Source organism: Pinus tabuliformis, chromosome 2_2 (genome assembly GCF_031772625.1).
Source record: "Pinus tabuliformis cultivar Carrire ecotype Pingquan chromosome 2_2, CPIR1, whole genome shotgun sequence".
Lineage (NCBI taxonomy): Eukaryota > Viridiplantae > Streptophyta > Pinopsida > Pinales > Pinaceae > Pinus > Pinus tabuliformis.
In genome coordinates this window covers 451675072-451699140 of record NC_142300.1, presented here as the reverse complement: position 1 = coordinate 451699140, position 24069 = coordinate 451675072, and positions in this window count along the sequence as shown.

Below are 24069 nucleotides of genomic sequence, written 5' to 3'. Positions count from 1 at the left end.
TATCCTCCAGCAATTCCCACGTGGCCAATAGAATCAACAGTAATAGCCATGAGGAGTGGAACATTCTTCTGTGGTCATGTGCCTCCCTACAGCTCATGAGGAACTTACTGCACATGTAGCGCACCTAGTTGAATTGTACACCCTCCGCGCAGTGGGCCGCTAATGAAACCACTGGTGTTAGCACCTCATCTGTGTGACACTTCCTCATCACCTTGCTAGCCAACATATGGGTGGCTACCTTCACCGTGACGTCCGTAATACTTGAAATTGAATATCTGCAAGGCTTCTGGATAAGCTTAAACTTATCCTTCATCCTTTCGGTGAGGTCGTGCTCGCCCATCTTTCTACCAAATTTCTTGGCCAGATTCAGACATGAATGTGGTAGTAAAGTGATCCTATCGATCATCATGTCAGTTATAGGGATCGGCTCTCCCAATCACAGGCACGTGTCGTGCACTAGGCACAACAACTGTTTGAGAACAATATAATTTATGGGAGTACAGTTGTAATGCGACACCCATAGCAGATTCAACAATCCTATCTTCTCCACCCCACAAATCCACTTCACCGGCTCCAGCGTGGTGACACCAGACTCATCATAGAACACGCGCTTCATAAAAGTATTGGTCGCCAGGTGGGAAAACTGCTCAATATCTGCCAAGTCCCAATCCTCTAACTTCATATGTGGGATGCGTGCCAAGTGCGGACCTTCAAACATGATATGTTCTGGTAGCAGGGGCATATTAAGGAGAAACTTTCCCCCATTTGGGTCCTTTGGGACCTTCACCTTACCCTGGCATAAAGGGATGCATTTGGGCAGCTTCAAAATAGGGTTTACCCCTTCAATGTCAATGTTCATTGTGCCCTTGTCTACGCCCTCGTCGACCTCTAGGTATACCATCTTGCCTTTCTCCTATGCGGTGGGCTTCCCTTTTCTCTGATCTTTTCTTGGTGACTTGCGCACTGGTAGTATCTTCTTCTGTTTATCTTTCTTTTTTGGGAACCTCTCTTGCCAGTGTAGGCTTCGGCCTAGGCAACCTCGGCGATTTTGGCACTACTATGGGTACCTCCATACTTACGACCTCAAGGGAAGCTTCCTCAAAGGAAGAGACCCTCTAGCACTTGCAGTTTCTATTAGTGCAGACGTGAGGCTATTAAGGAGCTACTAGTTTTCCTTAGGCAACCTGTCAAACACAAAACTAGCCACCAAGTCCTTAAAAAATGCAGGATTCATGTGCAACCGATAGCACTTCACATCAACTCTTGGAATGCAAAGTGTTTTTTGTTGGGTGGCCATCTGTAATTTATAGGAAAATTCAAATTCAAATCTGACCATTCCCCCCAAATCCGCTCATAAGTGCTAGATTGGCGGAAAATTTTCAAAGATTTCCCTCTTAAATTCAACCTTAAATGTCGCCCCCACTCCTCTTGGCCATTTTCTCACTGTCAAATCATGAACAATGATAGTAACGGTCACTTTCTGGCTGCCCTGCACAGTCTCTCCTCCTATAGCACAACTCCCTTCATGCTTCTGTTGGTGCTATGACATTCTTCAATTATGCGTAGTCCCCCAGTTGTGTAGCTCTACAACCTGGGCAGTGTAGTTTATAGTCCGCGCATCCTTTCAAATGCCTAGAGCACTAAGGCTATGCTTCCATCATATAGTCATATGGCTGGATCCCCAGTGTATGGCTTCAATCAACTGCCATTTACCTTCCCTGGAAATGGATCTCCATTCAATTTCACCAGCTGAACTGCTCCACCATTGGTAATCTCCTTGATGACATATGGCCCCAACTAATGCATCTAAAATTTCCCTGGAAACTTATCAAACTTGTTGTCATACAATAGAACCAAATCATTTACCTTAAAGGTGCGCAACTTGATGTGCTGATCATGCCATGCCTTTTCGTGCTCCTTCTGAACTCGCTGATGGAATCCTACCAAAAATCTGTCTTCTTCAATAGTAACATTATAGCACTCTAGTGCATGTCACATCTGGGTGGTCCAATCTGGTTGAATCAAATCTAGAGGATCCTGTGATATTTTGAAGATCGTTGCCTTGACCTCCTGCAACACCTCATCAATACATTCAAATCCATCATCAAAAATGAATGTCATCAAGAATCCTTGTGGCAGAACATCCCATTCTTATGTGCCATGGTGGAGCTCTGTTTCCAAGTACCAATTCATCAGTATTACATCTAAAGTACGACAGAACAAATGCACCCAGTCAGGCTGAGGCTCCACTCCATAAAATTCAGTCCATTTTGCCAAGTGATCATGCAGATCATTCCTTCCATCATATTTCTATGTTAGCCGAACTTTCGGCTGATGAAATTGCAATCTCATCATCTTTATGTACATGCACGAAACATCAAAAGTGTCCTTGTGTGTACCCCACCATCTTGCGAGCTTAGCGTGCAACGCCAAATCCAAGGCTTGGAAGCGATGTTTCTCTGGCACTTGTCTTTCAAATGCATCCAAAAATTTATCAACTTTAGTTAAACCATCATAATAAGGTTGACTTCTTACCTCCGATGACACATAATGCAATGATTTAGTCATCATATTACAGTGCAATGTAGACACTGCATGCAATCGGTTCTGCCAGTGTTCCAATTCCTCATCTAAATCTGATGTGCAAGAGCTTTCACGGTCCCATGAAATACATCCATTAGCCATTGGATTCACCCAATGTTGATATTGTGGTGTTATCTTATAAATTTGGTCCATATTATCGTCGCTTTCATAATTGCAGACCGGTTCTATATAGCATGGTCCTTCTACAGGGTCTAGGGGTACTACTACGTGGAGATATTTCTTCTCATATTTTATTGTTTACTTCTTCAAATTGATCACCCCATTCATGTCAGTGGCCCAATCGATCCAAGGAGGACAAGGTAAGGATTGTTTTCATCCACAATTTCAATCAATTCAAAATCAACCAATGTGCTCACGGCTTCAATATCTACTATCACTCCCTACAATCTTCCCATGGGGATGATCTTCTATTGATTTTCCATCATTAACTAAATCAGAGACCACTGCAGTGCAGGTCTCCCCATCCTCTCCCACATCTGTTTAGGAAAAATATTCGCATCTGACCCTAGATCTAGAATAACTTGATCCATCTCATAATCTCCTATTTGTGGAGTGAGCCTCATCTCACACCCCATTCTTTCCTTATGCTTACCAATCTTTCTGACTACGTGCAGTCCGTTAGGAGCATTTTCTTTTCTGACACACTTATTTATCATCTCATGTAATCCTTTCACAACCTTGCTATCACGCAACAACTTCATACAAAGGTCTCCAAAGAAATAGTAAGCATAGAAGGGTCCATCTCTTCAACTAGCTTATCCTGACTTCCTAAGGTAGAGGCCTCAGCAAAGCTTTTCTTTGAACAACGTAAACTTTGAAATGGGAACTGATACTATTACCTGTTTCATAGAGATAGCAAAAGATTGACCCAATTTTGAAAAGGGGTGATGCAGAACACACATTTTTTTGGAACATAGTTTTTGGCACTTTAAATAACCAATACGATTACCCGTTTCATAGGGGTAGTAAAAACGTGACCCAATTTTGAAAAGTGCTTATGCAGAATACACTTCTTTTTTTTGGAGCATATTTTTGACATTTTAAATTTTCTTATGTATCAAATATAAATATGTGTTTTCAAATTTTAGTGATTTTCACGCTAATTTTGAAACGTGTTGATATAGCATACCTTTTTTTGAGAGGACTTATTTTTCACACTTCAAAATTTATTATGTCCAATTTTTTTTTTAAATTATGATTACTTAAATAATTTTCAAGTTGTTTTATTTTTCTTTTTTTAAATGTTGATTACTTAAAAAAACAAATATATATATATATATATATATATATATATATATATATATATATATATATATATATATATATATATATATATATATATATATATATATATATACAAAGACAAACAAACAAACAAAATGTTAAAAGAAAAAATATCTCATAAACCATAAAAGAATTTGGAAAAAAAACAAAATTAAGAAAATATATATATATATATATATATATATATATATATATATATATATATATATATATATAAGTAAAAATAGAAAAATAAAAATAAAAAGACATTAACAAAAACTAGGAAAGAAAAAATAAATTAAAAACAAACTAGATTAAAAAAAATAGAAAATTAACAAAAAAAAGATTAAAACTAGTAAAATTAATATTTTTTCTGAATAAGTCTACTCCTATATTGATACAAAATGTTTTACAACGAGGCAGTAGCCTCAAGAGGTCTAGCCTGGAAGATGGCTTACTCACATGACAGATCTGAAAGATGACCCAAAGAAACTAGCAGCAGACCGACTAGAACTAAGACTATGACTGGAACATTTAAATAGGAACCACCATGTCAAAATGCAGACTGATACTTTTGACCCGAACTGTTAACATAGACAGAAAACAACTGAACATTTCCCCTTGAACAGACACGATAACTGCAAAAGAGAACGACAACCTGATCAAGCATCATGAGCCGTGGAAGGCAATTCTTCCACAATCCGACAACCGAAACTGGAGAAGTCGTCATCGTCGGAGGGATGGCCCTCTTCTTTTGGCGGACCCCCTTCACTTGGAATATTCGAACACACCAGAGCAGGCTTATCCTGGGAAGCAGAACCCCTTGGGACATCGCCCTGCTGGCTCGGATTCTGAGAGGTGCCAGGCAAATCTTCCACCCCCGGCTTCGATGTCGCATTTGGAATTGCCGAAACCAAGCCTACTTCACCATCACTCAGCTGAATCGTAACAGTAGCAATGAAAGAGTGATTGCTGAGAGTGCAGGGGATTTGAAAGCGGGCTGAGTGCTCATGAGAATGGTGGGGGTTCGACATTGTGGCCATATTTCCTTGGCCACGACCACGACCTCGTCTGGGAGCAGGATGACTTTCAGAAGAAGAGCCAGAGAAGGTGTCCGCGGAAGAGGAAGAAGCCTGGCGTAAGGGCCGACCACGGACGCCGCCCCTTCGGCAACCCATTCTTTGGCACAGGATTGTCATGCTACTCAGGGCAAAAAGAGCAGGACAGACAGCAAGTCTTTGCAAATCAGGGGAGACTGGAAGGGGGAGAGTTATCACGTTTGCCGGAGAATTGAGAAAGCTGGAGGGCATACAACTGAAGAAAATGCTGAAGGGACTTTGGAGATCCAGGAAGTCCAACACAGAAACTACTCCACGAGCCTGAACGCCATGGATTCCTGAATCATCCACAGAGCAGAGCACTGCACCTGCGAGGAGGCCAGACATACGCGAAATAGGAACAGAACTGAATTGGGGGAGCGCCATGGGATTAGAGCGAGGGAGCCTGTGTAGAATGTCAAGCCGCATTAACACATGAATGAGCTATCCAGGATATTGAAGACAGACAGCAAGTAAGGCCAGGTGTCGCAGAACGTACTCCACGCGCCTGCTCCTCCCGCCGACTTCGTACCATTACCTGTCCCGTTCACCCACATCCGGGAAGTAAAATTAATATTAAAATCATTAAAAGAAAACAAAAAAAACAAAAAAAAAACTCAAAGTAAAATAAATTAAAATAAATAAATAAAATAAAATAAAATATGAAAATTTTAAAAATATATGTCTTTTCAAATTAAAAACAAAAAAAAAATTAAAAACATTTTAAGTTCATAAAACAAATGTGTTTTTCACTTAAAAGAAAAAAATTTATTTATTTATTTATTTATATTTATTTATTAAACTTTTAGTGTTTATTTAAAAACAAATTCACTTTATTTCTATAAAGTAGTTAACGGTTGCATAGGGTCTTCTCCTTGGTGCAAGAAGAACAATTTGATCCGTATCATCTCTGTATAATCTTGACTCGATCTTGTTCTCCTTGTTCTTCCAAACAATATTGAGTTCTTTCTGTATGCACTAGTGCTAGATCGGATCAAACATGCTGATTATTTATTAAACTTTTAGTGTTTATTTAAAAACAAAACAATAAAAAAAGTTAAAATTTAATTTTCTTTTAAAACAAAATTTTGTTTTTTTATTTAAAAAAAAAAATTATAAAAAAATTTTAAATTTTTTTAAACAATAATTTTTTTTTTGAAAGAAAATATTATTAATTTTTTTTTTTTAAACAACTTTAATTTTTTATTTAAAAAAACTATATATAAAAAAAAAATATGTTGAATAATAATTGTTAAAAACATTATTTTTTTTTTAAACGAATTTAACATATATATATATATATATATATATATATATATATAGATAGATAGATAGATAGATAGATAGATAGATAGATAGATAGAACCCACCGCCCGCCCGCCACTCGTGGTGGAGTCACCCTAGTCAAAGGGCCTGCACGCAAGCCCTTCGCCCAGGGATGCGCCACCACGGGTGGCGGGCGTGCGGTGGGGCAATTCTCAGACCGCCTGTGCTGGCGCAGCCCTGGACGGAGGGCCTGCGCGTAGAGCCTCCGCCCAGGGCTGCGCCACCGTGGTGGGCGGGTGATGGGTTATATATATAAATTTTGTTTAAAAAAAATTACTATTTTTAACAATTATTATTTAACATAATCATATATATATATATATATATATATATATATATATATATATATATTAAATAAAAAAATTAAAGTAGTTTAAAAAATATATATATATTTTTTAAATAAAAAAAAAAAAAAAAAACAAAAAAACAAAATTTTGTTTTAAAAAAAAAATTAATTTTTTTATATGTTTGCTTTTAAATAAACAATGAAAGTTTAATAACTCATTTATTTATTTATTTATTAAATCAAAAACACAATTTTTTATAAGCTTAAAAGATTTTTTAATTGTTTGTTTGTTTGTTTTTTTTGTTTGTTATTATTTTTTTTTTTATTTGAGTTTATTTTTGTTTTTTTTAAATGTTTTTAATATTAATTTTACTAGTTTTTAATTTTTTTTCTTTTCCAGGTTTTTGTTAATGTTTTTTTTTTTTTTTTCTCTATTTTTACTTATATATATATATATATATATATATATATATATATATATATATATATATAGCTTTCTTTTCCAAATTCTTTTATGGTTTATGAAATAAATTTTTTTTTAAACATTTTTTTTTTATTTTTTTGTCTTTTCTATATATAATTTTATATTTGTTTTTTTAAGTAATCAACATTTTAATCTTAATTTCGGTAGTGTTTAATTTCCTTTTTGTTAATTTTTTGTTTTTTGTTTTTTGTTTTTTTTTAAATCTAGTTTGTTTTTAATTTTCAATTTTTTTTTTAGTTTATTTTTAATATTTTTTTAATTTTCTATTTTTACGTACTTACTTTTATAGTTTATTTTAATGTTTATTTTTGTTTTCTTCTTTTCCCAATTTTTTTACGGTTTGCCAGATTTATTTTTATTTATTTATTTATTTATTATTATTATTTTTAATATGTTTTTTTATTATTTATTTGTTTATAATATTTTTTTTTAGTTTTTTAATTCTTATCTTTTATAGGTTAATTTTGATTTTTTTTTATTTTTTTACATTTTTATGATTGATTTTTTTTTGTTTTGTTTTTAGTATATATCTTAATTTATGTTTTGTTATTTTTTTTAACTCTTTTTTGTTTTGTGTTTTTTGAATGTTTTTATTTCTTTTCATTATTTTTTTGAAATTTTAATGTTTTTTTGGGTCATGATACAATATTTTACGCCATTATTTCGAAATGTTGAAATTTTACTCTTGAAAAAAAATGTGTTATCCCAGTGTTAACACTTTTCAATTTGAGGTTGTTTCTCGCACAAAATTACCATTGAAAAAAAAATGTTATTCGAACATCAACACTTCGTTTTGAGGGTGTTTTTTGGACAGTTTTTGCACAAAAAATCGGTTTTCATTGCCATTTTTAAAACATGTTTTTAAAAATTTACCCTAGAAAAAAAAAGTTATTCCAGCATCAACACTTTTCATTTTTAGCACTGTTTTTGATGTTTTTATGGGGTTTTTTTGCCAGAGTTCTTGTTTTGAGTTTATAGTTCCCGTTTCAAAGTTTACATTGTTTTTGCTTCCATAAACGTTTCCCATGCGCACTCCAGATCAAACCCAGCCTCCTTTTATGGAGCTTTGTAGACCCTCTGTTGTGGGGAAAAGTATCCGACTCGGAATGACCCTATCCCTACTCTAAGGGTGATAGTTCCTTAGCAACAACTGAAAGTAAAGCTTTGATATTTTTCCTTTATGAAAGTACAGAGAAGGAAGAAAAGATTGACCAACCGATGTCTTTCGCTTTTGTCGATCCTATCTTCTCTCTTTGCCTCTTGTTCCCAGCTCCTTGCTCCCTTTGCCGGCACAGTTACACAAAGATCCTGCAAAAACAAGAGAGGGAAACTACAAGAAACATGTACTCATAACTGATGCATGGATTAGAATGAATCAAATATACAGATAAAAAACAATACATCATTGCAATACAAGTATATAGGAGAACATCAAAGCTTTATTGATAGAAGAAAAAGGTTCTGAGAAGGTTACAACCATAAATGGCTCCAATCCAGCAGCACCTCCCCAGCAGCAAGAAATCTCCTCTTCCCCTCTATAAAAGCAATCACCCAATAGCTCTAACTGTAGACCAACAGCACTTCCTTGCTTTGCACAAAATTCCAGCCTCCCTAGACCTCATAGAAGAGCTCTATATATAGGAGATTTGGAGAAAGGATGAGTCAGCTTGAGACTGACCTAAAGCTGCCTTGTGTCCTCTCCCTCTTCAGTTAAACTTCAGTTCTTGAGTCCACTTGGAGATCCTTGCTTCCACATGGAGATCAAGTACCTCTTACTCATCATAGGGCGAATTCCTTGAACCAAGTGTCAGTTTGGAAGCTTCCTGGGCAGTTGACACCTTGCAGAATGACTGTGCCACTTGGCCAATCTCGCCCAGCGCAGGTAGCCTTCATTGGTTTTGACTTTCAGCGCAGGTACAAGGAGGAGCAGTTGACATTCAGCGCAGATGCTCAGTGGAGCAGCTGACATGATCCAAAAATAGCCTGTTTTTGAGTGTTTTCAGGTGGAGAACTGATAGGAAGTGCTGTGGTTTTCTGACCTTGTTCCTCTAGGGGTAAGAACAACATGTTTAGGGACTGAGGATCCCCATAATTATTGACATTTCATGCTCCATGCTGCGAGGCACAAAAATGTCTATAACAGTTGCCCCCTAAAGTATGAGGTCGTTTATCGGGTGAAATGCTTTATCCAGAGGGTCCGAAGTTCATTCAAGTGCTGAGAGGTGCCCTGTAATACAATACAATACAATATATTATTTTTCATTCTGTTTTCATGATCTAGCTGAGGCGGGCATTCCCATGCTCAGCTTTATAAATACATTTTGGTACATAGAACAGACGATCGTCTGATGGTAGACTGATAATTTTCTGCTGAAATTATCATCCTTTGAATAGGATGATCATCTGCTGCAATGATGTACATGACAAATGCTTTTATATTTCCTGAATATGTATCGCAGCCCGGATGGATGAAACTAGATCCGGGGTCTTCAAACTCGTTCGATCTTCACTCTAAGTACAAGTCGATCCATGTGAGAATTTCGCTGAAGTCGAACATGGAAAGACATCGCTTGATTACCGGTCAATGATGAAAAACCGTTAACAAGCGCGAGAGGAATCACCGATAATGATAATGACCCTCAAGGTACGGCAGTACAATTCACGTGGCGTGAATAAAGGACTTGGCGTCGAACACCACGTAAAATCTTCTGGTCGAAGGTCATTGATGTATACCTGTCGCCGGAAGTGAGAAACTTGCCATTGAGGCATGCAAGCTTCAAAGTACTGATGGGGTTGTTCCTAGATCAACTTCTTGGATAATGAGCTGAAGTCGACAAGAAGCGATCCGTCAAAGGAGGGCCTTAATGAATCCCACATCAATGACACGGAATGGAGCTAATGATTTTAGTGGAGGTGAAAACAAACTGTGACATATGATTCAGGGTGGCGATCATGAATGGATGAAGGATAATGTATGGCAGTGGATGGGACACGGTTGACACTTTCAGAATGACCTCTCTTGAACATATAACGACACTGATGTGATGGATCGGTAGCATTACCCCAAAATGTGGATGGTTTGGCGAAGACCATGGTGATGAGACCGGTGAATGAAACAACCCAACCCGATGTGGTACGGAAGAAAAGTGTCATGTTCAAGAGCGACTTGCTACCATTAAGCTTTGATGTTCTCCCAATTTTTCCCCAGTCATTTCTGACCAGTACCTCTTTATTTTTGTCAAGCTTTGAGGAGGATAACATATGCTTGTTCTATAACCTGCCCTTCGGGCAAGCCCATCGCTATGATTTAACGAGCTTAGCGATAGGGAAACTCGTTCTCGTCTAAAGACAAGTTTGTCGCTATTTAATCATTTTAACGAGTCTAACGACAAGGAAAACTCGGTCCTTTTCATTTTTAGAGAGTCTGAAAAGGTACAGAAAGTTAACTCCATAATTCCTTTTTCGTCATCTAATCCCTTAAGTCCGAAAAAGTATAAAACAATACAAAAGGGATGGGTGTTCGGTACTTTTAACGAGCCGAACAAGACAAGCGCTCGATCTTTTTCTGTAATAATCCCTCAGGTCCAAAAAGATTAAAGTCTAAAAGAGGGATAGCTCTTCCGGTCCCTTTAACGAGCTGGAAGGCCAGAACTCGGCAAACTTTTCATATTTTACGAGTCAGAAAAGAGCTCAAAGATGACTCGTCTTTTGAGGAACGAGTGATAAACAGGGATAGCAACTGATTCCAGGTACAAATTGGAATTTTCCAATCACGGCAGTGTCACAAGGATGGCTAGGTGAAATCACTCTTCGCAGATGTTCCTCAAAATGGGTAAACACACAAATGGAAGTGAATGATCGGCCAAATGACGGTGGAGGTGACGGTGCACAAAAACGACCAAGGCTTTTAAGGCTGATAAATTTACGATCGCAATGGTTATTTACCAGGATAGGTTCATTTTTTAATGAGCTTGAACTTTGGTGGAAACTTTTGCTCACGCTTTTCTATTTTTTAACGAGCATAAATTCCGCGGTAAAACTGCTCGAATCTTGCGTTTATTTTTTAACGAGCATGAACCATGTGCTAAAACTGCTCGATATACCAGTCATGCCCCCAGCATAACAATGCAATCGAGGGGGATGCCCCCTAGACTTCATAGGGTCGTTTCATTTTTTTTTAACAAGGTTGACATGGTAAAGAACTATCCTTATTTCATTTTTTAATGAGGTTGACCTGAGATAGGAACTATCCTCGAAGCTTTAGATCCATTAGAAACAGAAAGTTTCATATTCCATTGTAGCCATTTCTGCCAGATTACTTGGAGGCGGTAAGGCGAAAGTGCCCATCAACGGAGGGTTTTTTAGGAAGATGAATCCGATATTTTGGAGAGAACAATTGTTCCCATGGATCATTGGAATGCTTCCCATGATGCGAGGTTGCACAACTTCTGTCGAAGTTGTTTTCGAACTGCTTGGTTGATCTTGTCCTTTGCTGTTCGACGATTGCGGATCCCCGCAATCTTTTCTTCTTGTTGAAATCAAAGCATCGTCTCGTTGCTTAGAAGTTGACAACATTAGTACCTCGCATCTAGAAGCATCCCTACTATCAACCAGATTTTGACCCGGATTTGGAAACGGATCATTTAAAACAGCTGGGGTTTGCGAATTCTTTACGAATCTTTTAAGCTCAGCTTTGAATGGACAATCTCTCGTCCAATGATCCTCCTCACATATTTGACACCCTGACGGGGGTGCTTTCCTCTTTCCGGGAGATCCTGAAGAAGTTTTCTGAGGGGATGACTCACCTTGTTTCTTCTTCCCTTTGTTTTGTTTCTTCTTGCTTCCTGGTTGATTGGGGTTTTTCCTTTTATCCGTAGATACAGCATTTACCTCCGAAGCAAGAATTTCTTGATTTGCTTTTTGATTCGAAGTCTTACGGGCTTTCTTATTCGAATCCCTTGTCAACTTAGCGTTTGCAGTTCCAATCACGCCATCACCGGCATGAGAGTCACTATTTGATCCAGGAGGAGGAGGGATTGAAAATTCCGGTCTGGGGGCGTCAGGTACCTTATCATAGAGCATGCCCGACTGAGTATACACTAAGTCCAAATACTGGGCACGAGCAATAACCTGCTCCTCAGTTACGACGCCTCCCTTAGCCACATCTTCTGTTATAGCAGGAAGAAGCGACTTTATAAACCACTCAGCTAATAGCTGATCTGGAACATAGGTCTTTACCATTCTGCGACGACGACGCCACTCATGTATATGATCTGATATATGTGTGGCCGTTGTCTGCTTGAAATTAGTCAAGATTTCTGTTCCAGTTTCGTACCTTATAGGTAACTGAAAGTGTGTTAAGAAAGTCGTGGCTAGGGAACTAAAATTGTCGAAAGAGGCTCTAGGTAATTCAATATACCATTTAGCCGCCGGACCAGTCAATGTCCTCTGGAAAAGGCGAAGCATTATCGAATCATCATTCAAGGTATTCGACGAACACCACAGATGGAATGTCATCACATGATTCGACGGGTCTTCGCCAGGATTTCCATTGAATTTAGGAATGTCCGAAGGAAGTTTGTGAGGAATCGCTGGCCACCAATGGGCATAGGCGATTGGATCGTTCGTCAATCGATGTAAATCGGGTAATTCTAGAGTTGCCACGAATGGCAACTGCTGATTCAGGTTTGGCGAGGCGTACCCAGGATACGATGGAATCGCCTGAGCAGTAGGCCTTTGCATACCAGCATAATGCAACTGATGTTGATATGACTGATATGGCTGGTGGGCTTGGCCACTGTAAAGTGGTTGATTTAACCCGTTCTGAATATAGGGTTGCCCACTATTCGCAAAGATCTGTTGTTCAGATCCCTGGTACACCTGTTGAAACTGAGGTTGTTGGTATTGCACCATCCATGGTTGCGAAGCCATGTTTTGCTGTGCGATACTAACCGACGGACCAAGATGCGGGGTTATGGTTCCCGTTTGTGTCTGTGTCGTCCTGGCAGTTGGCGATTGTGGTTGTGTTGCAGGTTCAATGGGCTGTTGCATTACAACTTGGGGTTGACATACAACAGGCAGAGATTGAACTTGCGACACGGTTACAATTGCTGGCGTCGTTGGGATACTAGACATAGGTACACACTGTTGCATGGAATATACAACTCTTGGTTGTTGGGGTAACATAGGTACCCAACCACTCGTCGTTACTTCAGTCAAACCTGAATGTTGTTGAAAACTGCCGTATGGGTATCCCCCCGGAAGGGGAAGTGAAAGGGCATATTGCCCCCCATATGGTAACAATCTGGAACTCAAGGGTATAGATTGCCTTTGAGGACTGGATGGCCCAAACTGATTTCCAAAGGGGTCAATTTGTCTAGTTTCAACATAAGAATTACCGGGTATTATACCGGAAGAACAAACTGGAACAGACCAAGTTGTCGTAATAGTCCATGGGTGGACTCCTTCTAGCTGATGAGAGCTAGTCGGGACAGCTGGTATGCCGGCAAACATCGTTGGAGTGATAGCAGGAGTTTCTGCTGTCGCTGTGTCATTTGGCACAGTCCTAGATGTCGACGGTTCTTCAGACATTTTAAGTCTATCCAGTAAACTGCCTAACGATTCTACAGGAACTTCCAGTGGCGATGGACAAACTTCTGATGCAGAAGGAAAAAAAGTGGCGCCTACTCCAAAATGAGTTGGAGTATTTGCTTGCTGGTCCTCTACGATTTCCTCTATTGCAATCAGACCAGGAGGGAGAGGAAGACCGTCAGGTCCGTAAAAGATTTCTGGTGCCGAAGAAGGGGTTGCTTCGACAGCGACAGTTGTTTGAGCAACAAGACTCTGCGGACCGGTTAAAGATGGAACTGGTTCAGTTATGCAAGTACTTGTCCTCAGACTAGGATCAGTACAACTGTCCCTCTGTTGCTGTTGAACTTCTTCAATCGAGGCAGGGATTCCAGAAATATTAGGAGTGACCAGAGTCTCAGATGTTGTCGGAACTGTTGTTCTAACTTTAATGGGAGATTTTGACCCGGTCAAGCGAGTTCGCTTTGTCCGTACTACTCTCGATTCCGGAGACAAAGACGGTTGACTCGCGAGTCTCCTCGAACGACGGAGTTTTAATTGACTTTCCTCCACGGTTGCGGATTACTTGATCAACTAAAATACAAAAAGGGGAATTATGTTTCCGTATTGAATGAATTTTATTAGACGCTTTTAGACACAACTTTGCTTTTTCATGTTTTAAGAGTCGAGAAAAAGCTAAAGATGACTCTAGTCGCCTTCGATGTATTAACGAGCCCGAAGTGACAAATGCTCGGTTGGACTTTTTCAGTTATAGAGTTTGAAAAAGGCCAAAAGAAACTGCTCTGGAGATCTAGGTAGAGGGTGTGCCAAACCTTTCGCGAAACCACAGGATACGTTTTACGGTACGGGTGGTCAATCTTCGTGAATGCTGTGTTCACTGCATCGCGATCAGTAGGGCGGCCGACACAGCTTCCTAAGGATAAAGGATAAATGCCTATAGGGGTCTCCCAATATACGCGACGGTACGCGGGAGCACAAGTCCGTATTAGTGTTATCGTCCCTCAGGAGGAATCACCCACCTTCGTAGAGATCGACAGTCACTACGTTTAACGACGCCGGAACACGTCTCTACCTAGACCTCTATTGTGAGCGTTATGTTACAAAGCGTTTTTAGATTCATTCAATATATTTTAAGTTGATCTTGTTTAGCAGTTTGTCTTTCAGGATCACCACGAGATGTATTGGTACAAATTCCTAAATGCAGCTAAAATGATAAGCAAGCTTTACAATCTTTTTAGCTTTGAAAATCCTAACTACTGAGGGGAGAGAAAAACATTATCTTTCCACACAGAGCACAAAGCACAAACTAATGCACTTTCCCCTAGATCAATCACGCAAACTTATCAAAAAATGCAAATGCAAGATGCATGTATTTCTTTTCTTTTCCCTTAATGTTGATGTAGACAAAAGGAAACTGTCGTATAATTTTCGAATTCAATTTGAAGCGTAAACAAACAAGTTTTGTCTAAAATCAAAAGACGCCTTACAGGTACTTGTTTCGACACTAAAAATGTATGAATTCAAACCATAAAATGAAAAACAAACAAACTCAAACAGCCATGAACAGTAATAAAACTAGCTCTTAAGATCACAAAGACACTTTTACAGTTCAGGATCTAAGAGGCCACAGCTATACTGGTTTGCTTTTCACAATGGGAAACTGTAACTGAAACAAGAAATACTGAAAGAACAATCACAGTTTCATCACACAACTGAGGTGGAATAATGTCAAGGAAAGTTGGTTTACAGCAAGTACAAATGACAAGCAATCAGCAGCAAAATAACAGTGAAAACAGGGCCAAGACTCAGTGGGAAACCTCAGGAAGACATAGCCTAACTGGTTCAGCGCAGGCTCTGGTCTGTCAAACTGACTCTCAGCGCAGTTCCCGAAGGGAGTACCTGCGCTGAAATGCAGACTGCCTTTGGACAGCCTGCACTGAGACACGAGAGTTGCGTTTACAAGGGTTTCCGGGTCATAAAAAGCTCAAAAATTCATTGTTTTTGCTGAAATAAAAAGCTATAGGTCAAGTACAAGCTAAGGGATGATCAAGAGGATGAAAAAGCTATCACAAAGAGCACAAGAGTCCTTGTGGATCAGCTCTTCAAATCATAAACTTGCTCAGAAATTGAGCCAGAGCAGCTGCCCTCTACTTTGCAATTGAAGGACTCAATTGCAGTTCGATTTGGTGCTCTCCTTGTTTATGAGATGAATAGCAAGAAACACAATAAACCAACAAGATACTAGCTCCCCAGCGGAGTCGCCAGTTTGTTGTGGGGAAAAGTATCTGACTCGGAATGACCCTATCCCTACTCTAAGGGTGATAGTTCCTTAGCAACAACTGAAAGTAAAGCTTTGATATTTTTCCTTTATGAAAGTACAGAGAAGGAAGAAAAGATTGACCAACCGATGTCTTTCGCTTTTGTCGATCCTGTCTTCTCTCTTTGCCTCTTGTTCCCAGCTCCTTTCTCCCTTTGCCGGCCCAGTTACACAAAGATCCTGCAAAAACAAGAGAGGGAAACTACAAGAAACATGTACTCATAACTGATGCATGGATTAGAATGAATCAAATATACAGATAAAAAACAATACATCATTGCAATACAAGTATATAGGAGAACATCAAAGCTTTATTGATAGAAGGAAAAAGTTCTGAGAAGGTTACAACCATAAATGGCTCCAATCCAGCAGCACCTCCCCAGCAGCAAGAAATCTCCTCTTCCCCTCTATAAAAGCAATCACCCAATAGCTCTAACTGTAGACCAACAGCACTTCCTTGCTTTGCACAAAATTCCAGCCTCCCTAGACCTCATAGAAGAGCTCTATATATAGGAGATTTGGAGAAAGGATGAGTCAGCTTGAGACTGACCTAAAGCTGCCTTGTGTCCTCTCCCTCTTCAGTTAAACTTCAGTTCTTGAGTCCACTTGGAGATCCTTGCTTCCACATGGAGATCAAGTACCTCTTACTCATCATAGGGCGAATTCCTTGAACCAAGTGTCAGTTTGGAAGCTTCCTGGGCAGTTGACACCTTGCAGAATGACTGTGCCACTTGGCCAATCTCGCCCAGCGCAGGTAGCCTTCATTGGTTTTGACTTTCAGCGCAGGTACAAGGAGGAGCAGTTGACATTCAGCGCAGATGCTCAGTGGAGCAGCTGACATGATCCAAAAATAGCCTGTTTTTGAGTGTTTTCAGGTGGAGAACTGATAGGAAGTGCTGTGGTTTGCTGACCTTGTTCCTCTAGGGGTAAGAACAACATGTTTAGGGACTGAGGATCCCAGTAATTATTGACATTTCATGCTCCATGCTGCGAGGCACAAAAATGTCTATAACACCCTCACTTTCTATAGGCTACTTTCCTTTATCTTTTCTAGTCGTCATTCCACTTCGCAGCATGATGTTCACATTAGGATCTTCTTCATGGGGTTCAGCCCTCGTCATCTGCAAGTTATGATTCCAGTGCTCAAGTTGTGCCCCATTTTCGCATATCTTAGCTAGCAATACAGGGAAATCTTATGTCATGTGATCAAACTGAGTACAATATCGGCATGACAGGCGCGTTCGGTTTATGCATTCTTGTGGGTAATGTCTTGTTCCCCCACATTTGTAGCAAATAACATGTCCCTCACCTTTACCAAGTCCTCCTCCACCTCGGCCTCATCAGCATCCCTGATATCCTTCTCACGCTCCCACAGCGCCTTGATCCATAGTTCGAGTTTCTTCCTGCACTCGATATGTAGGCATTCTATCCATAATTAGCTGATAGCAATGGCAATTACGCTCATCATGACCCACCGATTTACAGAAGTTGCAGAAGAGATGTTGTTGTGTCTGTACAAATTTTTGCAGTAAATGGAAATTGTTTGTCACATGTTTTCTAGCTACTTGACATATAACACACCATAGCGCAGGCCCTGCACTTGGTCCTACTTAAGCTTTTGGCCTAAGAGGCATTGGTCCTCCCCCTGCAACATAATTCACGAAGACCAGATGGTGATCTTTGTCATGTCCCTGACTTTTACATTTCCGGCACATGACTTCTTCGCACACCTCTGGCTGAACTGCTTTGCCATTCTTCAGACTTTGAAATTCTAGGCAAAGATTCTGCAACTCGTGTGAATCTACTGAACTCCCAAAGTAGCATCTTGAATCAGCATCTCATGCAATCTCATCGAAATCTCTAGGGCCTCCACCTGGGTCCCAATCTTTTGTTGTGATAAAGCCACCCTTAGATGAGGCAAGAGCGACGCCACAAACCATTCGTTGTGTTGCCTATCCATAAGATTCATGTTAGCTTTGCAGATCTTACATTTCAATATTTTATCCAGCTCCCAGGGTGTCTCACCAGGCCTCATCATGATTTCCTTGAATCCCATGAGTGATTGTGCTTCAGACTTGGGCCTATTGAAGTCCTTATTTAGCGCAGTCTGAATATCTTCCAATGCAGTAATCGGGTTATCAGTGCAGTACTTAATGTACCACGTTAGCACACATTCTTGTAAAGTAGTAACAAAAATTTCTTTCTTCATCTGATCATCTGTAATACCCTTAGCTTCCAATATAGCCTTCACGAAAAACTAAAACTGGTACGGATCCTCATTTCCTAAACCCTTGAGAACGGGAAACTGTACTGCATTCGCCATATTGAACAGTGGCGGAGGTGGTGGTGGTGTGGGCGAAGGTGTATGCTGTGGAGGTGAAGATGGAGGTGGTGTGGGTGGATGGGGTATTTGTGGGAACCCTTGTCTTATCAACTGAACAACACTATGTGGTGAAGCCTGTGCTGCTTCTTTGTCGTCACTCAGAGGATGTCCAATTAGCAGGCTATATTCAGAGTCTATTTTCCCTCTGTCCCTAAAGATCTTTCCACTTCGCGTAGCTCCAAACATCAAGGTAACTGCATAACCTACTTTTCACACAAGAGCATCTTAATCCAAGTATTTAAAGACCTTAAATACTTACCTCGTGATCCCTTGAAGAAGTGTTGCTCTACATCGCTGTAACTGACTAAAGTGTCGACCGTGAACTCTGTCACAAATCCTCCTATGATACGATCGATCCAGTGGTCAACAGCACATGTGATCTTATCTTCAAAGGTTTCCAATATCCACACTAACTCCGGGGTCCACACTATCGGATCGTTGAGCCTCCACCTTCCTTGGTCGTCTGCCAATTTAGCTATCCACTTGTATAATTCAACCGGGAAGGAATAGAAGAAGATTTTGTGTATCTCTGTGTACAGATATTTGTCCAACCACTATTCTTTCGTCAATTCCAGATTTTTGTTTTCTTATGCCGTGAATTTGTGGATCTTTCTATCCAACCAATCTTCAATTTCCTTCTTAGTTGGATTCCAGTGATACGACATCACACATCTCTTTATGCAAATACCAGTCCCAGAAATTGAACCATTTGTTGGCTTAGGGAGCCTTGACCCAAGTTCAACATTAAATTAGCCAAAAGAATCCCTACACTACTGGCCATTTCAGCATCAACCCGCGGAGCGCAGACAGAAGTCTCACCTGAAGCAGTATGGGGCAATGCTGGAACCAAGTTTCCACACCCAGAGATGGTAGTGATGTTGTTTTATTCCCTAACTCTGCCTTTGTGTAGATCGATAAGCCTTTTAAGGCTCATCGATATACTTCTCTTATTCGGCTTCTAGATTTTCGCAAAGGTCTACGATTGTCTTTCACAGACCCAAAGTAGGTGAATCAACCGCTTATGTGCCTCTGTAATTACCCTTACTTCTGTATTTATCCAGATCGAATTAAGTATTTAATAACTTCAACATGCATCAATATGTTCTTCATGTAAACAGATATTATTACTTGCGTTCATATAACAATGTAAAACATACATATTCACACATCAATATAGCATTAAATCATGAAACCATTATTCAGCATAACATAATCGCATTCATTCATAACAGAAGTAAATAAATCAAACATAGATGTTTCCAAAGTAATCTTCTTTATTAATGCTTCAGATCTTCTTACAGACTCAAACTACCCTGCACACTCAGTTGTAGGGGTCCACACACTCAGTTGTGGACTCTACTCTAGGCCCTTGTGCACTCAGCTGCAGAGCCTCTCTTCTACTCTAGGAATCTTCACTCCTTCTACTAATGACCCATTACATTCATCTCCATCAATTATTGAACTACTCAAAACTGCCTTAGACTCTTCTAAGACTCTCCTTATACAATCCGATGGTCCGCGGACCATGGGTAGATCTTCTAAAGCCAACACAACTTACATAAAAGAAGGGAAAAAACCCTTTATGACACTTTACATCTACGTGCTCTGTGACCACAACTTGCGGAGACATTACATTTTATATACAAAAACTCGGGCTTTCTACCCCAAGACTTGGGATTTTAACCCCAAAATTGACCCTAGGGGACCCTGTCCCAACAATTGTGGAAAAAGTTTCTAGAGTTTTTCACTCTCAAGTTGATCTCCTTGGAGATTTTCTCTTGTATTAGTTAGCCATTTATTTTTGTTGTCTGGTAATCCTAATAGGGCATAAGATTACAGAGCAGTAACTCGTGTGTAGAATTTACTTCAATAGAATTGATGCTTTCAATGAGAATCTTTCTTATTTTTCCCTTTGTGCTTTGAGATCTATTCTCTTTTGTTATAGATCTATTTTCTTATGCCCTCCTTCATTTTTTCTAAGCAATTGCAAATCATTTTAAGTCATTAATTTGATAACTTTAAGCTACTAGGGAGCCTACCGTGTTTTGCATTAGATCTCTTCTCTCTTTGCTAGGACCTCTTCCTCCCTTTATGCTTTCATATTTCTATCACTTTCATTTATTTTTCTATTGTTGTATGAACTTTTAGATATTTTTTGGCCTCGTCTCTTTTAGATATGAAAAGATTACAGACCCAAACCTTCTTTTTTGCTTTTTAATCTTTTATAAAGAAAAGAAAGGAAGTAACAGGCAACATATATTTTTTTAAATTTATGTTATTTTATGTACAAGATTTGATAAAATAAACACAAAAATTTATTCCTCCCAAAATTGTACCCCAAAATGAAAAAAAAATCCATTGAAAAGGGACTTTGGATGAGGAATTTATGGCCATTTGAAGATTGGCCAGTTTGTTTTTCCTCCATTTGCGCGTGCTTGCAACAAGTAACTGAATGAATATTTCTCTCTATTTCCTTCTATTTTCAGTTTTTTTTCATCTGAATTAAATATGATCTTTTTTTTTTTGTAAGCTGGGGCGGGACTCTCCGATTTACATGTCCATTATGTACCCCTCTACAGGGGAGGGGTAGCCCAAGATTTGAACCCAAGACTTTCGGTTCGGTGAGACTTCATTTCCACGGCCCTTGCCGCTTGAGCTACCCCATGTGGACATCTAAATTAAATATGATCCTTCAAATCTAATTTCTCTCTATTTTTTTGAGTACATATCTAGAGTTGGTTTGATTCAAATCTTGTTTCTGGTTTGAATTTGGCTTTGATTAAATTCTAAGGTTCCTAGTAGAGTTGTTTGTGCTTGAATTTGAACGTTGATCACTTTTAATTCACTTGAGCCTTTTGGATTTGTATTTCATGGTCATCAACAATTGTTTATTTAATCAGATCTAACTTTGATCTCTCATTTGTAAGTTTGGTCCATTTATTAGCCAAATTATAGGGCCTTTTTGACGCCTTCTTATGCTTGTATTTGGGGCTTTTGTCCTCAAGATTTGTATCTCTCCTTTCAGATATTTCTATGCAACTTGGTTTATGGTTTACATATTATTTCATATCTATACTTTACTAGTGTATTTTGATTTATTTTTGTTGCTTACTCATATTTGAGTTATCATTCAACTCAAGTGATTGTTTGCTTGCTTTCATTTGTGATTGGTGGTGTTTTCTCTTTGGTTATGTAGTTTTCATCTAAAAAAGTTTACTTAGGTGTGATTTGTTTATTTATTACCACTCTGTCTTAATCTTCATTAGACCTTCCTGCCAATATGGTTCAATGTTGACCTTTGAAGAACATTATCTCTTGTCGAAACATTGTGCTACAACCCTAGCTTGTTGACATTGGCTTCCTTTTCTTTCACTTTTGGCTTTCCTGTTGATTGATTAAGAGTGTATGTTTAGCTTTGGATTCCTATATTTGTCATTTTTGAAGTGCTTTGCATTCTAACTTGAGGAATTTTTTGGCCTCTTTTGGTTTGTTTTTGGGTCACAATTCTTATAACTTTTGGTATATTGCATTCAGTAATTAGTGAGAGATGCATCTTGTAGGTGTCTGTGTGTTTTGAAGTGAAAATAACATTACCCTCCTATAGTTATCATTCATCAAATTGAAAATAATAATTTTCATATAGTTTCATTAGGGTTATTGACAAGAATAATCACACCATCTAAGTTTCATGTCGCATCCCAATTATGTAAGAAACAACCAGTTAAAATCAACGCAATAATAAAATAAATGAGAATCGTATTTTTACTTTATTGGTAGTGCAACAACATTAACTTAAGCTAGGGTCTTGGAGATAGGTGTGTGAGTCAACTGGTCCAAGAATACAAAACACACTTAGTAGCCTGAGTTAAGGAGTGAAAAATCCTCCATTATCCCATGGAAAAACCAAATCATTTCAAAAACCCGATTCAAAGGGGGTTAGGCTAGGTCATACTGAAAGTAGTTCTCCTTGTGGCCACCAACCCCGTGGCATGGCATCTCGTCTTATTTTTTTTAGGTTGGATTTATGATTGCAGACAAAATTATCTCCCCTGGGTCGGTGGCTAACCTAGAACAATAGAGAGACAATGAACTCAATGCTTTTCCTTAAAGTAAATAGATGACAGAGTGAGGCCTACCTAGAATCATTCACACACTTTTCTCCTTCTTTAGCATGGAAGCTCCAATTCTAGTTATGAAAGCCAAAATTAGAACTTGCACAGTCAGATAACACATGCCAAGAAACAACAACATATATGCAGTATCATCTAAGTGTTTCATTCAAGAGATCAACATGGTGTTGAAATATATGAAATAACAACATCACATATAGAAAAACAAATAATTTTTTTCATTAATATAAATTGAAAGAGATTACAACCATAAGTAGCAGTTGGTCGTGTAGAAGAGGTCCTCCAAGTTTTTGAATTGTCCTTTCCTTGTCACAATATGCACCTCCAATCACCCTAAATGCATGAGATAATAACCACTCACTACAATAGCATAAGGGTAGAATCACTCTCCAAAATATGACCCCCAACCACATAGAAGGTTGGGAATATATAAAGAATTATGGTAAGTTGGGAGTGCTTATCCAATTATCAATCTAAGGTTTGATATCCACCTCCGATGGAGGAATATGATCAAAGGATAAGTGGTGAATACTCCAAAATAGGGAAGGATAGGATCTAAATGTTTTATCCAAGGTAAGTAGTTAAAACAACTTCTGGAAACTCCTAGAAAGGGAAGCTTCCAGAATCTCGATCATTATCCTAGATTTATAAAACCAACGCAAGTGCAAATGGGAGAAACTAGTTGGTGACAAACACATGCCACAATGGAGCAATATGTAGGTGATCTCACCCCAGTAGGAATACAGGGAGTGTTGGTCCTAAAACTGGATCAAATGATGCAGTTTAGAGCTGAAATTATGGGGGATGAAGAGAACATGTTTAGGGATTTGTGCAAGATATTGACATGGGGAATAGGATGTTGATTGATCCCATTAGGAGGCTCACTAATCACATGTGAAAAAATTTCCTATAATAGAATTCCCCCTAAAGCATAAAGTTAGAGATGATGACTTATGACTAAAGTGCGTTTCCTTGTGACAAGTTGGGATCAAGGATAACTGACAAGCTCCATCTATTACAATACATTTACAACAAGACATATTTGTTTTCTAAGGGAGGCATGCCCATACTTAGCTCATAATCTAACATAAAATGATAAAAAAGCGTGTCCACAAACGCAACTGGTGGACCCATGACTGGATGGCTGTTTATATGATCAAAACCATCATACAGTTTGATTGTAACAACCCTGGTGAACATTTCACATAATAAAAGTTAAAAATAATAACCACAGTTGATGGGACACTTATTCCAAGATGCATGTTGGGAAGGACATCCTAATGGGTGTTCATTTGGTTTACTATGGCCAAGGAAATTGGCAAAGGAAAGGGATAAGGGTTTGGAAAGGAAAAATGGAAATTTTGGCACATTTATTTATGAAAGTCATGGAAATTAGAAGAAAATTAAGATGAAAGGTCACATGTTTCATTTCAGCAGGAAAATTAAGGAAAATAATGGAAAATGAAGAAAATAGAGACCTAATTCATTAAAATGCTTCTAAGGATCAGTTGGTAAACTTTTGTCAGTTTAGTTTTGGAGCTCTCTCGTTATTCTCTCTCTCTGTCTCTTGGACACTTAGAGTTTTCTTGAA